The sequence below is a fragment of the Lissotriton vulgaris genome, chromosome 8 (genome assembly GCF_964263255.1).
Source record: "Lissotriton vulgaris chromosome 8, aLisVul1.2, whole genome shotgun sequence".
Classification (NCBI taxonomy): Eukaryota; Metazoa; Chordata; class Amphibia; order Caudata; family Salamandridae; genus Lissotriton; species Lissotriton vulgaris.
The window spans coordinates 163,015,202-163,033,880 of record NC_141696.1 but is presented as its reverse complement, the minus strand read 5'-3'; the positions used below and the strand labels follow the sequence as shown (position 1 = coordinate 163,033,880).

Sequence of the window (18,679 nt, the reverse complement as noted above, 5' to 3'; positions counted from 1 at the left end):
CTTTAAAGCAGCAAATAACTTGTTACATTTCATTAAGAGGAAATGAAAAATGTCAGCAAAACAAAATCATGCCAATTTGCCATAATTAGAAAAAAACTTTTTTTTTTTACTTTTCCATCCGTTCTTTTGTTTGCATAAATTCCTTATGGTCCATATCAGGTTAGGTCGAAGGTGCTGCATATCTTATGGGGAACATCAGAGTGTCTCCCCTATTGTACACCACCATGAGCATCTGTCATAGAGCAATATTACAAAAAGAATAGAGAGGTGCACTCGATGAAGTCAGTAGCGCAAAAAGTTCATTAATTGTGTGAATCTTCAGTTCTTTTCTTTAATGTATTCTTTATTTTCCTTTTTAAAATACAGCGGCACAGCCAACGCGTTTCATTCCCTTTAGTGCCTAGGGAATTTCATCAGGGCTGTAAAAAGATATTGACATGCATAAGCATTTGGTTTGCCTTGTGTTTAAATATACATAAAAGTGACATTCGTCCAAGTGACTTGCAAAATTAATTTAAGAAATGTCTAGAAGATATACCAATAGATCTAGTCATATTAAAAATTACCTGCCAATGGCAAGTTTACATGACTCTGTCTGGTATCACCAGACCCGTGGCACTGCCATGGGTTCTAAGGCTGCGCCGTCGTACGTCTGTCTGTTCATGGGTCATTTCGAAAAGATGCATGCCTGGAACAAGTGTGCCTCCCCCTGGACCGAACACATCGTGTTCTGGGGGAGGTACATTGACGATATCATTGTCCTTTGGTCTGGTTCAATGGAATCTCTACAACAATTTCACATGTATCTTAACAATAACAAAGATAATGTAAAATTGACTATGACACACAATAAGGAAACCATCAACTTTCTTGACATTTGTTTTTATGTCAAGGAAGGCGTGGTACAAAGCAGTCTATACAGGAAAGAAACCTCATGCAACGCAGTATTGCATGCGGACAGTGCCCACCCTCACTCTGTAATTAACAATATACCATATGGTGAGATGGTGAGACTACGCATAAACTGCAGCGAAGAAAATACCTATGCCCAAAATCTGGTTACAGGTAAAAACAGATTTTTAAAGAGGGGCTACAATCAGAAAGTGGTTATTATTATTATTATTATTATTATTGCATTTATAGAGCGCACAGCTACCCGGAGGTAGCTGTGGTTGACATCGCCATACAAAAAGCAAGGAACCTATGTAGGGAAGATACTTTATTGACCGAATCCCACGATACCCCCACAAAAAAGGGCCGTAGTATTACCTTCACGACCCAATACAATTCTAACAGCAACAAAGTTCATAATGTACTTAGAAAACACTGGGAAGTTTTAAAAGATGCCCCTGGTCTCCGTGATCTCATACCTACTAGACCACTTATTTCATACAGAAAGGGAAGATCCCTTAGGGACAACTTATGTCAAAGTTACATAACCACTCCATGCGAATCGTGGTTTCCATCCAAACCTTTGGGTTTTTATACATGTGGGTCATGTATTGTCTGTGATTCAGGCCTAAATAAAATTACCAACTTCACATACAACACATCTAAGAATCACAAGATAAACAGCTTCATCAATTGCAACACCACACACGTGGTCTATGTATTGGGATGTAGCTGCAATATTATCTATGTGGGGAGCACTGTCCGTCCTTTAAAATTAAGAATTCAAGAGCACCGGAGGGCAATCATTGGCAAAGATAAACGCTATCCAGTGAGCTCACATTATGATGAAAAACATCCGGGGGACACTTCTTTTTGGTTCCATGGAATTGACCACATACCACAGGACAAAAGAGGGGGTGACCGGGAATTGGCAGTTAGACAGAGGGAAGCCAAGTGGATTTGCCGCTTGCGAGCAACGCAAAAGGGGCACAATACAGATAAAGCGCTTCAATATTTTCTCGAATAAGACAATAATGCCACTGCCCCTGTCATTTTCCTTACTTATCAATCTCACCAGTAATAAGAACATAATGTATAATGCAATGATAAAAATCTGTATACAGCTTGTGGAACAATTACAATTCCAGGGAGAATTAGAGGGATGAGTCGAATGTATACAATATTGTACTGTATAGCAAACTGCTCTAGGAGGAACCATCTTTAATATGCAAATGTTCTCTATGTGATGAAACTGACTGCTTATATCGCATCGTATATGTTGATTTCCATATGCAGGAATGTTTCTGCAATATATGTACTATGCACTTACCATATAGGTATCCACCTTGCCCCGAAATACCTTCTGTGGGACTCTATCCCCTTTTGTATATTTTTTCACTGTTACTTGCGCGCAAACTGTAAATCCGCTTTCTGATCACAATTTCTACTTTTTTCAGGACAGTTTGGGACATATAAACACTGGGTTTCCCACTTCTATCATTTCCATTTCTATATTACTTTGGGGGAAAGGATAGATCCCACCCACTATAGCATTCTATTACATTCTATATATTCATTGCACCCTTCAAAGAGGGCCGCCATGGCTGCTCTATAACTCTATACAACCAATAGACGCTCCTGAGAACTAGTTGGACACTCAACAACGCAATGACTATCGTTGTTGATGCATTAACCCACATAATTTGCTAAACCTTCGGCACTATATACTTACATAACCCCATGGATATACCCTCATGCAAATAAACAGGTACGGTCGCACTTATTTGGGTTGCGGCCGATTCCTAACATGTAATTATACGTGCAACGAGAATATTCTTTTTAATTTACTAAGAACTTATTGACACATATCAGAGCCGACTCATTGCTCTCTTTTTAAATATCCCTGTGGGGTATCTTACAAGTCCGATATATTTAGAGATGGCCGCCTTTATGGACACGGGAGTACACTCGAGGCGTCTAGGGCCGGTCCCGATGTCGTAGGAACCACGTGACCGCTCCTCAGGGTTAACACACTTCCTTTAAATATGGCGTGCACTCACAAACCCCTGCTTCCAATATTCCGTGGGGAGGAGCAGGGGACTGCAGCGACCTTATCACAGATACGTTACATGACAGGGATTTAGAGCTTATCACAAAAATATTTTTTTTACGTTATCACTTCTTGTGATGTCAGACCGTGTATTTATTTTTAGGTCTCGCACCCTACAAACACTACTGTATTCAATCCGGACGCCACTCGTCAGCCTGTGTACTCCGATCCCCCCTTTTCTACGACGATCCTTTAAGGTATTGTATCCCCACCAGCGAGATCTTGTTATCTGGTATCCCGGGGGCCTTGCGACTTCGAGCTAATATACTTATTTTTCATAATGGGTGAAGTTTAACACAGATTGTTCTATCGCCCATTATATGAACAGGTGGAGGGAATCCACCAATAATCTCATTGTTAACAACCCATTGCTTTCCCTATTTGTCTTATATCGCATCCCGGATCTAAATGTTTATGGTTTACACTATACGTGTCACCAATTACCCAATAGCATCCATTGCTATCTTGGAGGGCTTTCCTCACATATCTGATATTTTGGGAAACATCTTGTTAATGTGCCCTGACATAGCACTAGGTTTGTGAATGGTGTACCGGTTCTCTACGGGGGGAGGCTGATACTGACCACCGATCGTACTAATGGGAGGAAGGAACCAACTTATGTCATCATTCTCAGTAACCTACTCCTCTCCCCCTTTTCTAATGTTGTATACGTGATTGAAATGCCCATCACCGACAAAATAAGTGTCATATGTCACCAACCAGCTTCCGCTGATACCTTAGGGGGCTCTCTTCATATACCTGATAGCTCTTGACACACGCAGGTCTCGTTAATACGCCTCGATTTTTACTAATGCATAGGACTTGGACATAAGTGTGTTCTTCCTCTGCACGCATAATATAATTTGATACTTGTGCATCTCTTGTACACAGGGGGCCAGGATAAATATTCATTGACTTTCCCAGCCTAACGTTGTGGCTAACTTCGGAGATTACGACAAATACTCTGCTTGGAACTGTGCGCCAATCCAATTCAGGTACAAATCTACTTATTACTATTCCCCCCTTGGCACTAATAAATAAGTCTGGAAGGGAATACCTTTTTACCTACTAATGGCATCCCCTAGCTTCTGTTAGGCGCAATTTTGGACTCGGGAGTCTTGTCCACATATCTCGCTTCCCTGTTCCAATCTGTACCACATCGAGATGTGGAGCATTGTAACCATCATGCATAATTGGGATATACTGGACCCAATTTGGATTATGATTTGTAGAGAAACGTGCTTGTTCATCATTCTGTCTTAGGAACTCGTCTCAGTCATGGCGGTAGCATCACTAATAAGCCATATTATCATATCTCAATTTCAGGAATACTTTGGGATCATACCGCGATTATCCTTCAGCACCAGTCCCATAGGTGCGATCATATCAAGGACTATCACATCTGTATGATTATCCATCATATGGTGAGCCCCAATATATATATACTTTTTGGACACATACTGTGAGATTTGAGGGGGATCCTGGTGACCACACTTTATTTCCTATGCCCCCTGAGGTGATCTCATTAATCATAATGTTACTCTTACGCTTTATTTTATATCTCGACTTTGATCATCCTGACCACACACCTTGTGACACCTATCTTTTTGATTTTTAAAAAGCACTATCCATGGCACAATTGCATGAATCTTTTTGGGTGCCCTTTTCCCCAATTGGCACATCTCAATGATTCTATTTTTTGTCAAGCCATATAGCTTGAATTCGCTTTGTGGTAGCAATGTACCGGTGAGGGTGTACTTGTATCCACAAGAAATTAGCAAACTTGCCATTGGCAGGTAATTTTTAATATGACTAGATCTATTGGTATATCTTCTAGACATTTCTTAAATTAATTTTGTAAGTCACTTGGACGAATGTCACTTTTATGTATATTTAAACATAAGGCAAACCAAATGCTTATGCATGTCAATATCTTTTTACAGCCCTGATGAAATTCCCTAGGCACTAAAGGGAATGAAACGCGTTGGCTGTGCCGCTGTATTTTAAAAAGGAAAATAAAGAATACATTAAAGAAAAGAACTGAAGATTCACCCAATTAATGAACTTTTTGCGCTACTGACTTCATCGAGTGCACCTCTCTATTCTTTTTTGTAATATTGCTCTGACAGACATCCTTGGCAGCGGATGGTGAGAGTGGATGCACCAATAACTATTTGGAAACAGAAAAAGTTGATGTGCGAAACCTTGGTCAGCTGCTGTGTGCTTTGGTTTACTGTATAAATCTGTCGTAGAGCACCCTGGCCTTCCTGTGCCACATAACCCCTGAGCCATTCTGCACTCATCCCTGCACCCCTGCACAGCTCAAGAAGCAGTGCTCCTCTAAAGCACAGCACCCACTGCTATTATGAGGCACATCCGCCTGGGTCCCAGTGCTGCCCTAAGCACCTCACCCAGGTCCTCCTTGATGTGTATTACTGCTGCCCCATGGATGCACATCCCATTTTTCTCCACTGGTGAACATCCTCTTAGATCTTACCATTCAGAAAAGCACTAAAACTAAGTTGTTTTAGTGGCAACATAACTTTGCCAGTGTTTCTACACCATCTTTCGGGGGATTTGTGTTTTTCAAAAAATACTGTTTGATTGATTGACTGTGTTGGTCTGTGGCCATGTGTGATGGCCCCATGTGTACATTGTAGTACTATGTTGTGTGCCTCTGTGGGCATCAACTATACAAAAGGAAAGACTATTTCCATTGTTAATGCTTGTTTAAAGTTTCTCTGTGTGGATGTGCTTTGAGTTGTGTGTTTGGGGTATTGCTTGTGTGTGTGTTGTGTGATAGCTGGGTAATTGATGGTGTGGCTCAAGTTATTGTGTCATCCATGGTGTTTCTGTTTGCATTATTTATTGACTGGTGAGCACATTACTTTGAGAATTTACATTCATGGGAGAATCCAAACCTGCAGCACAGATTTTATTTTCAGAAAATGCAGATTTCATAATGAGTGCAAGCAGTGGAAATTATTGTAGAACTCACCTTCGGGTTTTGGGAATTTTCCAGAGATTTGAAAAAGTTGGCAAATTTACTTGAGTGGATTTTATTTCTTTTGAACCAGAACTGAAAGATAAATGACTGGGTCCAGGTACACTAGCTCAGATATTAATTTATATTAATGATATTTCTGCTGATGTGCAGTTTAGGCTGAGAAGTGGGTGGCTTTAAAGCAAGGCCACTGGGGAGTCGAGGCGCCGGAGTCCCTCGCTCAACCAGCAGAGCCCCCCTTATGTCCCCTAGAGCAGAGAACGTCCTGGGGAGCCTGCCATTGCTTTGACAGAAAGCATTCGGAATGTGAAGGCTGTAAGGGTCACCTTCTTCGGAAGTTATTTCTGGAGGAATGTGGAAAGGGACTGAGCCCCAGCGATCTGGACACAGCGGTCTGAATCACAGGGCTTTATTCCATGAGTAGTTGTGTCATTACATCTGAAATTCCATGCATGATTCACAGAGTTTTTCCTGTGAGAAGTGAGGTTTTTTGCCAAGCTTCGTTGTGATTTACTTGTGAATAAGACGTTTACTCACGCCAAAAAAAGTTTACACCTTGTGCAAGCATGTATTTCTCCTGGTAATACTTAAATAATTCGGAGCCGAGCCGGCAGAGAGACGCAGCTCCTAGAAATAGCCAGGCACACTGAAATTATGCGGAAATGGAGGGCTAAATTATGCTGCATGTTTGACTACATTATGAAGCAGCAAAAGTAAAATGATCCTTTCTGTGCATGTATAATCTCACTAATTTTCATTTTAACATACGTTAATGGATGTATGACATTACAACGCATGCTTTTACCACGCATGCTGTTACAACGCAGTTTTTACAACGCATGCTGTTACAACGCATAGCGCTTTGGGGTGCTGGATAGTGAATAGTTTAATTTACTATTCCAAATCCAGTCCCCGTGGATAGTAGGGAAGGTGTTGGATAGTAAATTAAAACCATTCCCTATCCTAGAGCGCCCCCCAGTGCAATGCGTTGTAATGGTTTGCGTTGTTAAACCTGCGTTGTAAAAGCACTGCGTTGTAAAAGTTTTGTTGTAAAGGATGTTTCCCCACGTTAATACTTTCTATGCAAAAGATTTACCTTATTATTTGCAGTCTAACATTGGAATAATGGTCCAGATGTACGAGCATTTAGAAAAGCGATTTCCAAATAGCATTTTTTTTCAAATCTCTATTTGGTAAGTGCTATTCGTAATGTTTGAACATTTATTAAGACACTTGTGATTCCTGGTGAGGCGCAAATTAATATTAATGAGGTAGGTTGCAATTTGCAACCCATTAGGAATGACAGACATCACTGGGATGGTGGCCTGCTGAGGGTAGCAGATCACCATTTCTATGATTGTTTTTAAGCAAGGAAATCTTTTTCTTTAAAATGCAGTCTGTTTTTCTTAAAGGAAATTGGGATGCGTTTAAAAAAGATATGGAAAGGTGTACCTTTCATTTTTTAAGTCTAGGCAGTGGTCCTCAATAAAAAATCTTTTCGTCAGCTTTCTCAAAGAGGAAAGGGGTTCCTCAGGGATCCTTTGCCATTTGCAAATGGATTTAGTAGGTGGTAAAAGATCACTGTTTATGCGACCAGAATTCGGTTGCAAAACATTAATATGTGGCACTACGATTCGGTATTTGGAAGAGATGCATTGAACACGCCCTTCTGAAATATAAAGTAGGTATTGGGTCACAAACACAAACTGCTATTCGATAACTTCTTACCACATCACAATTTGTGGTTTGTGCATCAGAAAAAGCATTTTTGTGTTACAAACGGCCTGATTCTGTGAATCAGGCACCTTGCGACTGAAAAAATGCTTTGCACAGTTTGCCCATACTTATCAGGTGACTTTTGCAAAGATCCTGGCACTGACACACAGATTATCCAGCGGATTGAGGGATATTTGAAAAATATCAACCTTAATTATGTGGAATATAGTTTGTTATATTTGGCATATATTTTCACCAGGGGCACAACGCAGCCCTCAAGGGGTCCAATAAGCCATCAGGGAATCCCCTTTAAGCCGAAAGCCAAGGAATATCTGGGCGCTATGGGTGAATTAGGGGGCTCTCCTCAAGTTTTCAGATTTATGTTTTTGCACTTAGACATTTAAAAAAACATTTAAGTAGATTTTGGCTTATGCTGCTCACAGTTGTTCTAGTTCCTGGTATTTCTCAAAAGGTGGGAGGTAGTCTCTGTCCCTTGGACATAACTATCTGTAGAAGTTACATTCACAGTGTGTTGTCGGATAATATTGATAGAATGTCAGTGTTTGGTGCTTATTTTGTTATTGGTTATTTGTATAGAGCAGCCTTCAACAATGTTTGGCCTCTTAGCACTTTGAGACAATGGCCTTCGGTGGTCATTCAGCCAGCGGGGAATCTCCACTGGGGGATTTCGTTCGCCTGAAAAATCCCCCTGGACGAGATTGAGCGCTTTCTTTGGTAGAGGCCATCTGTATTGTTGGACACAGTTGCTTTGGAGCTTATTTGGTTAGCGTGCTTTTTGTTTCTGTTACGTGCTTATGTGGGTCAGCCGGGTGCCAGCAGTCGTTCTACATTGTTTCAATGACCTGAATGTATTTTCTTTTGTTGTGCTGTTTTTTCAGCCTCGCACCTGTCTCCCTCCTTTGGGGGCTGTTGTTAGTTGGACTTTGCTCACTTGTTTTATTGCACTTGGATTTCTTATTTATGTCCAAGATGTGTTCCTTTGCAACATTCTGCTGCATCCGTTTCTTTATCTATTTAGCTGTGATTGCAAATTGAGGCTGTCTTTTTCATGTGGTGTTCTTGCGTGTTCTCTTATAGAATGTGATTACGTTCTGTGAAGTCATTTGTGGCTGATTTGTGCCATTTTGTGTGCAGTTTCCTAGGTTTTATTTACTGTGTTGTTTTTACTTCATCATTTATAGTGGTTTATTATTGACAGTCTCAGAGTTTTCATTGTTGTTAACAATGCTGTGTATCCTTCATGAATCGGTCTGATGGATGCTACACTAGATGTATTTTCAAAAATATAACCCAGAACCCATAGTTTATTCACATCTTTCATGAGGCAGTTTGTTTGCGGCTGGCGCACTTGTATATGTGCGTTGGGCATATTTTGTTGGTCTTTCAATCAGGTTGTTAGTAGGAAGTTAACATTGGTAGATTTTAACTTATGTTATATGGTAGCTGAATGGGGATTTGGCTACAATATCGATTTTGTGCGTTATTGGCATGAACTGGTCAATTTTGTCGGTGGTACCAGGTGCTGGGCAGAGAAGGATGTAAAGCAAAGCCAGCCCTGGCAAAAATGTTCAAGCCAGCCTCACATGCAAGAAGCTAGTCCAGAATGAGCCCCTTTTAAGGTATGGCCATGGCAGCTCATTCGGTTTCACAAAGCACCCCCTAGACTGCAGCTTACGGCTACAGAATGGCCTCTCATTTTTAGGTAACAGGACTCATTTTTCATCATTGAACATTGACCCAGAGCAAGAGAGGGAGAACGAGATGCACAAAGGGAAAAAGAAGAAAAAAATGGGTGGCAAAAGGAAAGAACATGGATGGAAAAGAGCTTGGGAGAGTGATATAAAGAGGAAGTGTGTGGTGGTGGAAGAGAGAGGCATGAAACAACATCAAGACTAGTCAGTCTTGCTATTGGGAAACTCCAGCATTAGGCATGCACCACAGACAGGCTCCTAAAAAACCTCTGGTCCCTGCACCCGTTTTTTTTTATTATAAATAAAGCACTGTTGACTGGCATGATTTGCTTTCATAATTGCTTTCCTATTCTATTCAAGTGTGACATTTGTGTTGAGTCAGTATCGGAAGTGATGCAGGCTTGTAGCTTGATGCTCAGGTAACTTTTCAACAGTAAATATGCAGATTTTATTTTTTTGCATCTGCTTTGCACAATCTTTTTTTTTCATTCAACATGGCTTCATAGCACCCAAGTTTTACATTGTTCACAAGCATCTAATTAGGGGATTAGACTGATTAGCTGTGCTACTCATCTCTTGATTGTGAGCATGTGTCAGAAGTAGACTCACATCAAAAAAAGGGATATTTGACAGGTGAGACTGCAGGTTTAAACTGCAGCAGTCAGGCTACACTTCTGGGCATGAAGCCATGCTTTCCCTGTCCCACTAATGGATGGCACGATAAGTGCTGCATTCCACAGGAGACATTCAACTTTTCATGCCATGGGTCCACTTCTGCACTCTATACTATGGCCTTGTAGGAAAGTTAAATATTCCATTCAGGAATTAGTCCATTTGAATTTTTTTCAGGGCTAAGAGCACATACACTCAGGGTTGGAAAGCAGTGCCCCAGTGTGCAGAATATACAAACTAGTAATACAAATCACCCAAAAAGTGGTGGTGGACATGCAAAAAGTGACATTTTCTCACACTCCCCCTTGCACCTAGCAACACCCCAATTTTCGTTGCTGCATTATGTTGCAAAAAATATAATAAACCTGACCTAATGTGTTTATAAGAGGGGCGGAGGAAAGAGTCAATGTGTTCATAAAAAAGCAAGTCTCCACTCAGTGCACCAGATGAAACATCAGTTTTCATTGATGCAGAGCTTCATTTTTTAAATGAAGACAAAATATTCTAAACTGAATTAACATTTATCAAAACAAATTCCAAGAAAAATTAGGGTCAATCAATTTAGGTCACCATTGATATAAATTTAAAAATAAGGTGCCAAGAATGCAACCCCCAAATTGTTCAAATGTTTCACAAATACATAAAATAACGAGGCCTGGACATAATTCCAATTATGCTGGTATCATTTGTGTAATTTCAGTAATTTCGCATTTACATTGCAATGTGACATTTCTGGAATAATGCCTTTATACCATGTCACAAAATTAAGCCATGTTTCGAGGCAAAATGATAGCGTGGGAGCACTAGAACAACACAAACAACCAAAACACAAGTGACTGTCGTACGCAGTGCTTTTGTTTTTGGCTCTATGTTTTTTAAACTATTAGTGGGGTGGGAGCGCACCAGACACACCCCAGCACAATCACCTTTTGCATGATGGTTCACGTAGTTCATGATTTCTCGCTCAATACTCAGTTCAAAGTGTTCACAGACAGTGCTATATTATTCATTTCCAATTCGTATCCCTAGACACGTCTTTCATGATTCCTCAATCGTCAGTAGGGAAAATAAGCAAAGTTCATAGGTTGCAGGGCGTGCTGCCTCATCTCGCAGGACCAGTTCCACTCACAGCATGAAGGCGCAAGCTACCGAGCTCGTCAACTCGGCGGCTCGTGAGAGCCATGTTTAAACTATTAGTAGGGTGGGAGCGCATCAGACACACCCCAGCACAATCACCTTTTGCATGATGGTTACCGTAGTGCATGATTTCTCGCTCAATACTCAGTTCAAAGTGTTCACAGCCAGTGCTATATTATTCATTTCCAATTCGTATCCCTAGACACGTGTTTCATGATTCCTCAATCATCAGTAGGGAAAAAAAGCAAAGTTCATAGGTTGCAGGGCGTACTACCTCATCTCTCAGGACCAGATCCACTCACAGCATGAAGGCGCAAGCTCCCGAGCTCGTCAGCTCGGCGGCTCGTGAGAGCCATGTTTAAACTATTAGTGGGGTGGGAGCGCACCAGACACACCTCAGCAAAATCACCTTTTGCATGATGGTTACCGTAGTGCATGATTTCTCGCTCAATACTCAGTTCAAAGTGTTCACAGCCAGTGCTACATTACTCATTTCCAATTCGTATCCCTAGACACGTGTTTCATGATTCCTCAATCGTCAGTAGGGAAAATAAGCAAAGTTCATAGGTTGCAGGGCGTGCTGCCTCATCTATCAGGACCAGTTCCACTCACAGCATGAGTTTTTTTAAATGCGAAACATGTCCAAAATGGACGCAAGGACTTATTTTGTGCTAAAATAGAACACTAAGGCGCCGTTTCCGCTGCAGTTTGGAAGGCCTCCTAGCGGCATTTGCTACGTCCGAATCTGATCGGGAACGTCTCTTTCCGACAGAATCGTAAAGGTTTCCGACGACCGATTACGATGCAAGTTAGGCATTAGGAATATCCTAATCTGAACCCGACGGCATACGGAAGGACCCAGCCATACAGAGCAAACTTGTACATCTCTGCAGGCCGCGTTTCTGAATGACTAATTACGAGGCTGGATTTGGACAGCCTTTCCGAATAGTGCCATCCAACTTGAATCGGCAGCTGGAATCAGACTTTGGGGGCCCATAATTTACCCAGAGCCTTGCCAATCGGGCCTGTTGGAGCACCCATGGGTCCCCCCTTACCAGCCATGCACAGTATGGCGGACACCCCCAGGATTCCCGATTTTCCTCAGCCACCCCTTTCTTTAATGGGAGCCTATGCATTTGGTCGGAACATAGGCTCCCATGGAAGTCAATGGAAGTCCAACTGAATTGTATCTGAAAGTATCCGGATGCATCGTAATCGGTCGGTCAGACTCTCCCGATCCGAGTCAGTCGTAAACCATTACCAAACTGATTCGGTCGGAATGATTTCCAAACCACAGCGTAATCGGACCTTAAACGTCAAATTTGCATTTTCCATAATTTCATGTAATTTACCCAAAATGTGGCATAATTACGTGAAATCAAATTAAGTTCATTTCACAAAACTTTAGAGATAATCCAGTTTAGTGTGGACTCTGACATATTGGCTGTATCAATGGGTTGGATGGACACACAGCACTGAACATAGTAACTTGATCTGTTCCTTGATCTCTGCTTAGTGTGCTTGTAGAAACTGGAGTGGGGGGAAACTGGGCAGTGGCCTCATGCCATCCCCAAAGCTATTATCTATGGGTTTATTGTAGCCTTTCCCTCTCTCACTGAACACATATTGGGCCCAGTCACAAACATTCCCTGGAAAATGTGGTAAATTTGCTCCTGTATAATGACTCCTACTTTTTAAGCAAATTTCTAGCTTTGCAGGTATTAATGAAGAATTTCCCTATGACTCCTGAAAATGTAACAGTCACAGATTCAAGGGAGCTCTCCTAAACTTTGGTTTTGTTTCTCCTTGGGGAAAACATTTCCTTACCTCTAATCCTTCCTCCTCCACCCCCAGTAGGTATTAGAATTTCCCTTCCCAGGTCTCAATGTGAAAATGCATGTATTCCAGCAAGATTACATTTAAAGGATTTTTCAGAGTTTGGAAATTACCTGAAAATATATGATGAATTCCCACAAACTTGTGCATTTCTGGGTGGTTGACCATCTTAGGAAGGTCCACAAACTTCTAACCAGATGTGATGACACAGAAATAGTCCTATGCCGGCAGAATTCCATTTGCAAGAGTGACATCCCTCCATTCCTGATTAAGTGAAATGGAAATGGAATTTTAGATTTTTGCATGATGTGTTCCTGAAATTACATTTTGCATATGTCTACAAAACATATACTGGAGCAGAATGTCTATAATGCTTTGTGTGAGGCAGATGTTATCGGATAGTATGTCTTCTACTGTACAGATAATGCCAAACCTACTTGAATGTATCTTACCCGGTCCATGAAAAATAGTAAATTTGCACATCACAGTCTAATGCCAAAGATTTGTGTGAACTTCGCCATTTTAGTGTTTCACAAAATCTTATAGAATTAGGCACTGAAATCTACAAAACGATTAGACACACGCAAAATCTTAACTCACCAGGCACTTAAATCTATAAAATAGTTTAGATTTCCAGACTTATTTCTATTCCCCCATTCGTACACCAGTGGATTTTCTGCATCACGGGAAATCCATAGCAATAATGCACATGCCTGAAATGTGCAGGAAAACGTTTTGTGTTTGAAGTTATTTTTTTCACGGAGAAAACATTTTTCCCCATGGAAAAACGACTTCTATGTGTCTTTCATGTATTAGACTTTTTCTTTCCCTTTTTTTGCATTTTTTTAAATGCTTCTTACAATGCATTTAAGGAATCGGAAAATTTGAGATTCCTTAAATGCAATCGCAAAATAAGGAATCGCAAATTTTGTGATTCCTTATTTTGCACGCAGATTTGTGTGATACATAACATTTTGCACAAGTGCGTTTGCAAATGCCTGCGAACGCATTTGTGCTTCATACATATGGCCCTTGATCCTGCCTTTTACATGAGTAGATGGGTGTATTTTAAGAATCATAAAGTTCCCGTGTAATGTTTGTGAATACCCACAATGCTTTGTGTTTCTTGATGCTCACTCATATTTCAATAGTCAAACCTAGAGAATGCCCACATGTTTAGCGCGAACCCTAGAGTTGCGTATGAGATCAAATTGCAGTACTGACAAAAATGCAGCTCATCTCAATCTGGATCATGGGATTTATGCTGGAGGATAATTTTTTTAGCACAATAATTCCACTTTTATGCCTTAAAAAGTGTGAACTTGGCTCATTTTGGCTTTACTGGAAGATGAACTACCAAATGCCAATGCTAGGTTAAAGGGAGAACGAGGCGCCTGCCACTATAGGCATCACACGCATTATTCACTAATCTTAAAACAAATGATACCTCTATACCCATCAAAAAATTAAAGCAAATGTGCCCCATTGCTATTGCTAGCATCTTACAGAAAAGCACAATTATATTTCTTTATGTAAACGAGTTCAAGAATCTTGTGTGAAAACAGGCCTTTAGGGATCCAATTGGAAGTAGTCCAGAGCTGAATTCCTGTGGAAATTATGCTTAGCACGTAGTCCATTGTACCCGTGCCAGGATTTACTGAGTGCAGAAACACCGGACCAAATTCTGCCGGCCAGTATGATCAACAGGCGCTACCCAATCTGCATCTTCCCCAAGCACTGCAGAATACTCCTACAGGCATTCACCACAGGCTCAGACCAGGTGCTACATGTATGCATGAAACTCCCCAGAATTTTCCCTGGTAGTTCCAGGTCAGCAGAGTGATTTCCCGTTCCGAAGGGATAATCCCAGGAATTGTGTGTGGGGATTTTGGCGGGTACCAGAAGTTCCAGCTGCCTGGAATCTTCCCATATCTTCCTCACAGGTCTAAATGGGATGGCCAGGGCTGCATTAGCTAAAGATGGTGGACGTTGAACTTAGATATGTGTCTGACCTCTTCTGTAACACCAAATGATCTGGTTCAGAATTTGCAAGTGTAATTTTTCACTTGGGAATTGTCATTTGCGTTTGACTTAACTTGTCTGACAAATGTGCAGTTTCTATTACAAAACAGTGTGCCAGTGGCTAACTCTATGTCACCCAATGTGAACTTATCACATTTCATAAAAAGGCTTCGTGATTCCCCGCTGACCGAATATGCCCCTTTACCACACACTAAAAATAAATAGTATTCCTGCGCTTCCCCTTTTTGCAAACAAAGAGTCCAGGCAGACATTGCAATTCACATCAACTAGAGGAATGCTACCTATTTAGGGGCTCCAGAAAGTACATCTGCCTGCATGCAAATAATGTAAATAATGTAAACGTCTTCAGCTAGATTCCTTCAGGATTAGCCCTAAAGGAGAACATCTGTATCCACCTAAGTCTTTGCACTCAATGCCAGTTTCCAGGGGATCATCTTTCAGACCCTGTACTTGTGCACAAAGCAGCATTCTCTCGTTGTCTTGTTTCCCCACTATCACTCTTCATCTTTATTAGCCTAGATGAACATTAGTCTGTCACAGACTTTATTAAGGGGTCCAGTTTCTTCTCTCTAGAAGTGGAAGCAAGTCATCCTCTTACCTGTTACCTAAACTTTGGATCGAAATGCCACTTGCCTTGAGAACCCAACATCTGATTTCCTGAAGGTCCACAAGTTATTGAATACATAGCTGTCTGTAAGGACATTGATTGTTACTGCTCACAGGCCCATTCTAAGGCTCAACATGGCTGCCATACAGAGTCACCGTACTGTATAAGATCAAATCATTTACTCATTAAAACTGTCAGTGTCCACTTCATGAAATGATAAACAAAGACAGATCTCCAAGGATTTTGCGATTTGCAAAAAAATCACAAAATCAGCACTTTTGGAAAAATTCTGCGACTTTTACAAAAGTATCCACAAAATATGTTTTTAAAAAAACCTTTGGCAGTCACCCTCTCTTTACTGGCTCTGTGCTGCAGCTGAGCCAGTAAAGGGAGGGTGAGCAACAGGCCAGCAGAGGTGTTCCATTCCTCTGTCGCCTGCCTTTGAAATGCACCTCGAACCCCCCCTGTGCGATTGATTAGCCTGCAGTCTGCACATTCATTTGTGTGCCCCATGCGGACTCTACTATAGCCTTATAGCCCGCCGTAGCGGGCTATACCGGCTATTAAAGCTGAATCAGTTCATCCATGTTTTAAAGTTAGCTTTGGCCGTGTTTTTCCAGTTCGTCAGGATTATTTTTAGGGCAGCTGTGAGCAGTAAGTCTAGTAGGTCTCTTTCTTCTTTGCTGTTTAGGTCTGCTGTCATGTGTTCTGTGGCCAGGCTTACAAAGCTGTCACCTTTCTCAGAGGAGCAGACAACATAACAGGGAAATTCTCAAAGGAATACAACTCAAAAGAAGAGATGTGGGAGCTCCTAGACGCACAGCTGACGCTAGCCCAGCCCAGGACACGCAACTAGGAGCCCCGCCGCCCCCCCCCCCTCTCTTTCTTCTTTCTTTTTCATCTTTCTCTCTCGGAGAACATAAAGGCGAAGCGTATCACATTATGTACTTTATATACAAATGCAAACATGTATATTCTTTTTTTTATATTTTAATAAAAAGTTTTAAATAAAAAAATTAAAAAAGGCCAGCTGAATCGTTAAAGGCCCGAGCCGGAGGCGAGGGACTTTAACGAAACAACAGGACTTTAATAGCCGTATAGCCCTGCTACGAAGGGTTTTAAGGCTATTAGAACATTCTGCCACTAGAGGAAAGAATGTTCTAACAAATTAAACAAAGGGTTCTCGAACCTCGAGGGGATATAAATCCCCTCGAACTTCGAGAAGCCTTTGTAGAACATTGGAATGTTGCTCAGCGGGCCTTTACCGGCCCGTAGAAGCAGGGAGCACTCCATTGTCTGCAATGGAGCTCCCAACATTCCAATGTTCTAAAAGCCCTTAAAAGGGTCACCTGCCCCCCACTTTCCACTGAACTCCTCTCCCTGGACCGGTTCTTGTCTCCTATTAACCCCTAACCTCCCATGTTTCCTCTTTTTGTCTATATACCCTCATCCTGAGCTGCCCTCACACCTGCTGTCCTGCCCTAGTATCACAGGTTATCTAATGACAGAATGAGCAGGTTTCACATTGTAACCTGCTCTCTTTGGTATCAGACATCCTCCAGTTGAGGCGTTGTGCTGCTGGAGACACTGTGAGGTTACAGACGGTGATATAGCACAATCTCCAGGAGTGACAGAGCACAGGCCTTCAGTATTTTTGTGGTTGGCACATTGTTTGCCCACCGCAAAAATACTGCAAATTTTGAGGTTTTGAGCCGCAAATTCTATTTTTTTGGCCGCAAATCCTGGGGGGTCTGCAAAGGGGCCTAGTGCTTTTCTGAGGAGCCAGAGCATGCGCTGCTAAATACCAAGCCTGCTAATTTTGAATCCACCTCATGCCTCTTTCATCAACCACCCTACAGTCCTTGTCGCATTATCTCACTGTTGTATGTCATTTCTTACCACTACTGTAGGAAGGTACCTCCTGACTATGGTTGCCCCCAACTTTTTGCCCTGTGTTTTAGCTGGTTTTTGACATAGTCGACCTGGGATCCTGCCAATCAGGACCCCAGGCCTACTGCTCTCTCTTTAAAATGGATTCCATGTACCCTAGGTGCATTTCCAATTGGTACTGGGCCACCCTATCAGACCCTGTAACTCAGGGCATGGGTGTACCCAGGGCTGCCAGGGGCTGCAGCATGTATTATGCCACCCCTGGCTGGCCCCCTAAATTTGACACAACTGGCTGCATGACAGCTGGGGCAAAGTCGTGTAATCACCCTTTGCTGTAGGTGTAGTATACCTATACCTAACCCTAAAATGGACACACAGGTTCCTATCAGTCACTCCTATGGCAGGCCTTGACAATCCTGAAGGCAGAGTGCTTGGAATCGTGTGAGATGGTGCTCTGGCATGAGCTGAGCCTGTCTGCAGCTTGCGGAACCAAGTCCTAATAGCTGTTCCATGATATCGCATACCATATACTCTTAAGTGCATTATAATCCTCGGTTAAATGCTAACTTTGGTATTGCTTTATCAAAACATGTCGAGTAAGGTGTCATACGAATTGGAATACTAACCCCTCGCCAATTCTGGCGACGGGGTTAGCATTCCACCCTTCTAGAGGGACCCAACATGTATGTAACTGTGAACCCCGGTTAAAGTTAACTAAAGCCTCAGCTCCACAAAATGGATGCTGCCACCACAGACACGAGTCTGACCTCCTGCTGCTGGGAGTCCTTCCAGCGAGGGAGGCTTGGACAAAGGGTTTCCTGTCCGGGGCGGTGCTAGCACCATCCCAGACATGGTTTTGTGTATCCTGGGTAGGCAGGGCTTTACAGGAAGGTGACTGCTGAGTGGCACCCCGGTGCTCACTACGCATAGGCCAGTCTGAACCAGTTCCAGGGGCACACCAGCCCCTGGCCTGGGGAAGTCCGGCATGGGAGAGGGGTGTAACCACCCCCCTCCTAGTCCCACCCATAGGCAGGGCCTAGTCACCGGGTCAGCCCCTTTTT

The 18,679-nt window shown here is 42.2% G+C and overlaps 1 protein-coding gene across 2 annotated transcripts in view; it reads left to right on the top strand.

Annotated features, from left to right (window-relative positions):
- Positions 1 to 18,679, top strand: part of LRRC32 (leucine rich repeat containing 32) — a 127,751-nt gene that overhangs the window by 61,820 nt on the left and 47,252 nt on the right. The window lies entirely within an intron of this gene.